Source organism: Styela clava, chromosome 5 (assembly GCF_964204865.1).
Source record: "Styela clava chromosome 5, kaStyClav1.hap1.2, whole genome shotgun sequence".
NCBI classification, from domain to species: Eukaryota; Metazoa; Chordata; class Ascidiacea; order Stolidobranchia; family Styelidae; genus Styela; species Styela clava.
In genome coordinates this window covers 22,072,113-22,077,112 of record NC_135254.1, presented here as the reverse complement: position 1 = coordinate 22,077,112, position 5,000 = coordinate 22,072,113, and the positions used below count along the sequence as shown (strand labels likewise).

Sequence of the window (5,000 nt, the reverse complement as noted above, 5' to 3'; positions counted from 1 at the left end):
TGGCCACGGACCCCGAGCGCGTCGACGGCGCGCCACCGAAACGGCAGCCCGCCGAACACCGGCACTGCGTACAATGCAGGCGAACGACAAGCCAGCCGAACGGCGACGGCCGCACACAGAGAGCGCGCGGCATCCATTCCTCGATCCGCCGCCGGGCCGCACCGCCCGCGCGCTGTAACACCCCCGCCGGAGCGGAGGCCACCTTCGCGCGGGGACTTAGACCGACGGCAAACCGGTCGTGACCCGCGCCGGTCGCTAGTGCGCTGAGACGGTGCGCGAGCCGACTCGGCAGCGGCGCCTTAAGCGTCCGCGAACCGAGACGGCGCGCCCCCGCACCCAACTGAAAGCGAGCCGGCGACCTGACGGGCCCTCCCGTTTGCCTCTCAACGGTTTCACGTACTCTTGAACTCTCTCTTCAAAGTGCTTTTCAACTTTCCCTCACGGTACTTGTCCGCTATCGGTCTCGCGACCGTATTTAGTCTTAGGTGGAGTTTACCACCCGCTTTGGGCTGCATTCCCAAACAACCCGACTCCGAGAAGACCCGAAGCGGCCAAGGCAAGCGCCCCTATGGGCCTAACACCCGCCGTGGGACGAGGCCTCGATCAGAAGGACACCGGCGCTCGCCGTTAGCCGCACTGGGACTTCCGTACGTCACAACTCGGCGCGCTCGAAAAGCGCGCAGATTCGACGCTGGACTCTTCCCGGTTCACTCGCCGTTACTCAGGGAATCCCTGTTGGTTTCTTTTCCTCCGCTTAATAATATGCTTAAATTCAGCGGGTGCTCTCGCCTGAACTCAGGTCGTATGTGTCAAGCGGGCCGCTTCTTACACGGCCCGCTGGCATCGCAAGTCGTCGCCTCCGGCGCCGACCGAGCGCGTATCGTCGCCGCCTTGGCCCACGGTCGGTCTTGATCTCGTGACCGGACCGACCGACCTGGACCCGCCCCTCGAACGTAGTTGAACACGTCGAGGGGCCGGCGGTGTACGGGACACGCGGTCGCGCCGAGAAAGCTCGGCGACCGCTTCAACTTGGGGCGACGCCCGGCCGTCTTCGCAGAGGCCAGGCGACGGCCCTCGGGTGAGGACGAACGCGACCCTGAGGCAGACGCGGTCCCGGGATTGACCCGAGACCGCAATTCGCGTTCAGAAGGTCGACGTTCAATGTGTTCTGCAATTCACATTACTTCTCGCACTTGGCTGCGTCCTTCATCGACTCGCGAGCCGAGTGATCCACCGTTAAGAGTCGTCCTCGACGTTTCGCCCGGCGCCGAAGCGCGCGGACGTCACACTGTGGGATCGACCACAAAACCACCACCGACAACAACTGCACAAAAACACCAACAAACGGCGCCGAGCGACCGCCGGGCTGGGCCGGCGGCACATCGAGCGCGGTGCCCAGAAGCCACCATCGCACTCGGCTGCCTTGCTATGCCAACGTGTTACGCGTGTCGCACGGGGCGGAACCCCGATTGACGGCCGCCCTCTCGGCGGCACCCAAAGACAATTAAGTGCGCGGTCGGCCGGGGCCTACCACCACTTTCGGTAATGATCCTTCCGCAGGTTCACCTACGGAAACCTTGTTACGACTTTTACTTCCTCTAAATGATCAAGTTTGATCGTCTTCTCGACACGCCGACGCGGCCGTTGCCAGCCGCGACGGGGCCGATCCAAGGATCTCACTAAACCATTCAATCGGTAGTAGCGACGGGCGGTGTGTACAAAGGGCAGGGACGTAATCAACGCAAGTTGATGACTTGCGCTTACTGGGAATTCCTCGTTCAAGGGAAACAATTGCAAGTCCCTATCCCAATCACGAATGAGGTTCAACGGGTTACCCGGACCTTTCGGCCTAGGTTAGACACTCGCTGCTTCACTCAGTGTAGCGCGCGTGCGGCCCCGGACATCTAAGGGCATCACAGACCTGTTAATGCTCAATCTCGTGTGGCTAAACGCCACTAGTCCCTCTAAGAAGTTAGACGCCGACCGAGAAGGTCGCGTAACTATTTAGCATGCCAGAGTCTCGTTCGTTATCGGAATTAACCAGACAAATCGCTCCACCAACTAAGAACGGCCATGCACCACCACCCACAGAATCAAGAAAGAGCTCTCAATCTGTCAATCCTACCTGTGTCCGGGCCGGGTGAGTTTCCCCGTGTTGAGTCAAATTAAGCCGCAGGCTCCACTCCTGGTGGTGCCCTTCCGTCAATTCCTTTAAGTTTCAGCTTTGCAACCATACTTCCCCCGGAACCCAAAGACTTTGGTTTCCCGGAAGCTGCCGGAAAGGTCGTCATGGTAACGCCTCCCGATCGCTAGTTGGCATCGTTTATAGTCAGAACTAGGACGGTATCTGATCGTCTTCGAACCTCTGACTTTCGCTCTTGATTAAAGAAAACATTCTTGGCGAATGCTTTCGCAGTAGTTCGTCTTCCGCCGATCCAAGAATTTCACCTCTAACGGCAGAGTACGGACGCCCCCGTCTGTCCCTCTTAATCATTACCTCGTGCTCCGAAAACCAACAAAATAGAACCGAGGTCCTATTCCATTATTCCATGCAACACTATGCAGGCGAACAGCCTGCTTTGAACACTCTAATTTTTTCAAAGTAAACTTATCGGCCACCGCCGACACTCAGTCAAGAGCACCGACGGAGAACCGAAGGTGAGGCGAACGCAACCAGTGACACGCCTTGCGACGGACCGGCGGCGCTCGCCCAAAATCCAACTACGAGCTTTTCAACCGCAACAACTTTAGCATACACTGTTGGAGCTGGAATTACCGCGGCTGCTGGCACCAGACTTGCCCTCCAATGGATACTCGTTAAGAGTTTTAGGATGTACTCATTCCAATTACAGGGCCTCGTTAGAGTCCTGTATTGTTATTTTTCGTCACTACCTCCCCGTGTCGGGAATGGGTAATTTGCGCGCCTGCTGCCTTCCTTGGATGTGGTAGCCGTTTCTCAGGCTCCCTCTCCGGAATCGAACCCTGATTCCCCGTTACCCGTTATCACAAAGGTAGGCACGTAGCGTACCTTCGACAGTTGATAGGGCAGACACTTGAATGATACGTCGTCGGTGCAGAGACCGTACGATCCGCGTGGTTATCCAGAGTCATCAAACGTCACAGGACGAACCCGGTCGGTTTTGATCTGATAAAAGCGCGCCTCCCGAAGTCGGCGCTTAATGCATGTATTAGCTCTAGAATTACCACAGTTATCCACTTCGCTTACGAGACCAAATAAACCAAGACTGATTTAATGAGCCATTCGCAGTTTCGCTTTACGAGAACTCGTACTTGCACCTGCATGGCTTAATCTTTGAGACAAGCATATCACTACTGGCAGGATCAACCAGATAGCTGTGACAGCTGCGCTCGGCCCTTGCTGGGCCGCCCGGCGCGTGCTCGTCGCATTCGTTTAAGACCGAGGCGATCGCCTGCGGCCGTACTCAGCTTCGACAGTCGCTGGCCGCGACGTCCACGCTCTCGCCGGCAGTGCCAGGCGGAGCGATTTGCGTTTTTTCTTTGCTCGCCCTCTCTCGGGCTCGATCCATTCAGTTTCGCACAAACAAGAGCTCTGCCGGCCGCCTGCAGCGGTGCCTAAAACATGGGCATAACAATGCGACCGTTCTGCTAGGCCGACAAGCGCTCAAGCCAGACGCTCGATCGAACGCCCCCTACATATTAGTCGAGACAACGGCTCGCTCATTAGCATCGCGTTTGTACTTTAAGTTTTTTCGGCTCGGCTTCTTTCGACGCCGATGCCGGCGACGCAGCACTCTCTCGCCCGCCAGCCACCGAGAAAAGGGTGCGCTCCGACCGGCCCCGCACCGCTCTTTCTTGGCTCATTCGAAATTACTGTCTTTCGCTCTGACATGCCTTACCTAGGGTTAGGTTAGTATGCTTGCACGTTTGTACTTTAATTTTTTTCGGCTCGGCTTCTTTCGACGCCGATGCCGGCGACGCAGCACTCTCTCGCCCGCCAGCCACCGAGAAAAGGGTGCGCTCCGACCGGCCCCGCACCGCTCTTTCTTGGCTCATTCGAGTTTACTGTCTTTCGCTCTGACATGCCTTACCTAGGGTTAGGTTAGTATGCTTGCACGTTTGTACTTTAACTTTTTTTGGCTCGGCTTCTTTCGACGCCGATGCCGGCGACGCAGCACTCTCTCGCCCGCCAGCCACCGAGAAAAGGGTGCGCTCCGACCGGCCCCGCACCGCTCTTTCTTGGCTCATTCGAAATTACTGTCTTTCGCTCTGACATGCCTTACCTAGGGCTAGGTTAGTATGCTTGCACGTTTGTACTTTAACTTTTTTCGGCTCGGCTTCTTTCGACGCCGATGCCGGCGACGCAGCACTCTCTCGCCCGCCAGCCACCGAGAAAAGGGTGCGCTCCGACCGGCCCCGCACCGCTCTTTCTTGGCTCATTCGAAATTACTGTCTTTCGCTCTGACATGCCTTACCTAGGGTTAGGTTAGTATGCTTGCACGTTTGTACTTTAACTTTTTTCGGCTCGGCTTCTTTCGACGCCGATGCCGGCGACGCAGCACTCTCTCGCCCGCCAGCCACCGAGAAAAGGGTGCGCTCCGACCGGCCCCGCACCGCTCTTTCATGGCTCATTCGAGTTTACTGTCTTTCGCTCTGACATGCCTTACCTAGGGTTAGGTTAGTATGCTTGCACGTTTGTACTTTAACTTTTTTTGGCTCGGCTTCTTTCGACGCCGATGCCGGCGACGCAGCACTCTCTCGCCCGCCAGCCACCGAGAAAAGGGTGCGCTCCGACCGGCCCCGCACCGCTCTTTCTTGGCTCATTCGAGTTTACTGTCTTTCGCTCTGACATGCCTTACCTAGGGTTAGGTTAGTATGCTTGCACGTTTGTACTTTAACTTTTTTTGGCTCGGCTTCTTTCGACGCCGATGCCGGCGACGCAGCACTCTCTCGCCCGCCAGCCACCGAGAAAAGGGTGCGCTCCGACCGGCCCCGCACCGCTCTTTCTTGGCTCATTCGAG

General features: G+C 57.2%; 2 non-coding genes and 1 pseudogene across 2 annotated transcripts; all 3 read right to left on the bottom strand.

Annotated features, from left to right (window-relative positions):
* LOC144423725 (large subunit ribosomal RNA) overlaps positions 1-803 on the bottom strand; it is a 3,695-nt pseudogene extending 2,892 nt beyond the window's left edge.
* Positions 804-1,091: 288 nt separating this feature from the next.
* Positions 1,092-1,245, bottom strand: LOC144423698 (5.8S ribosomal RNA). Its single transcript, XR_013476160.1, has one exon. It is a non-coding gene; the product is annotated as a 5.8S ribosomal RNA (ribosomal RNA).
* Positions 1,246-1,543: 298 nt separating this feature from the next.
* Positions 1,544-3,353, bottom strand: LOC144423628 (small subunit ribosomal RNA). Its single transcript, XR_013476093.1, has one exon. It is a non-coding gene; the product is annotated as a small subunit ribosomal RNA (ribosomal RNA).
* Between the last annotated feature and the right edge of the window lie 1,647 nt (positions 3,354-5,000).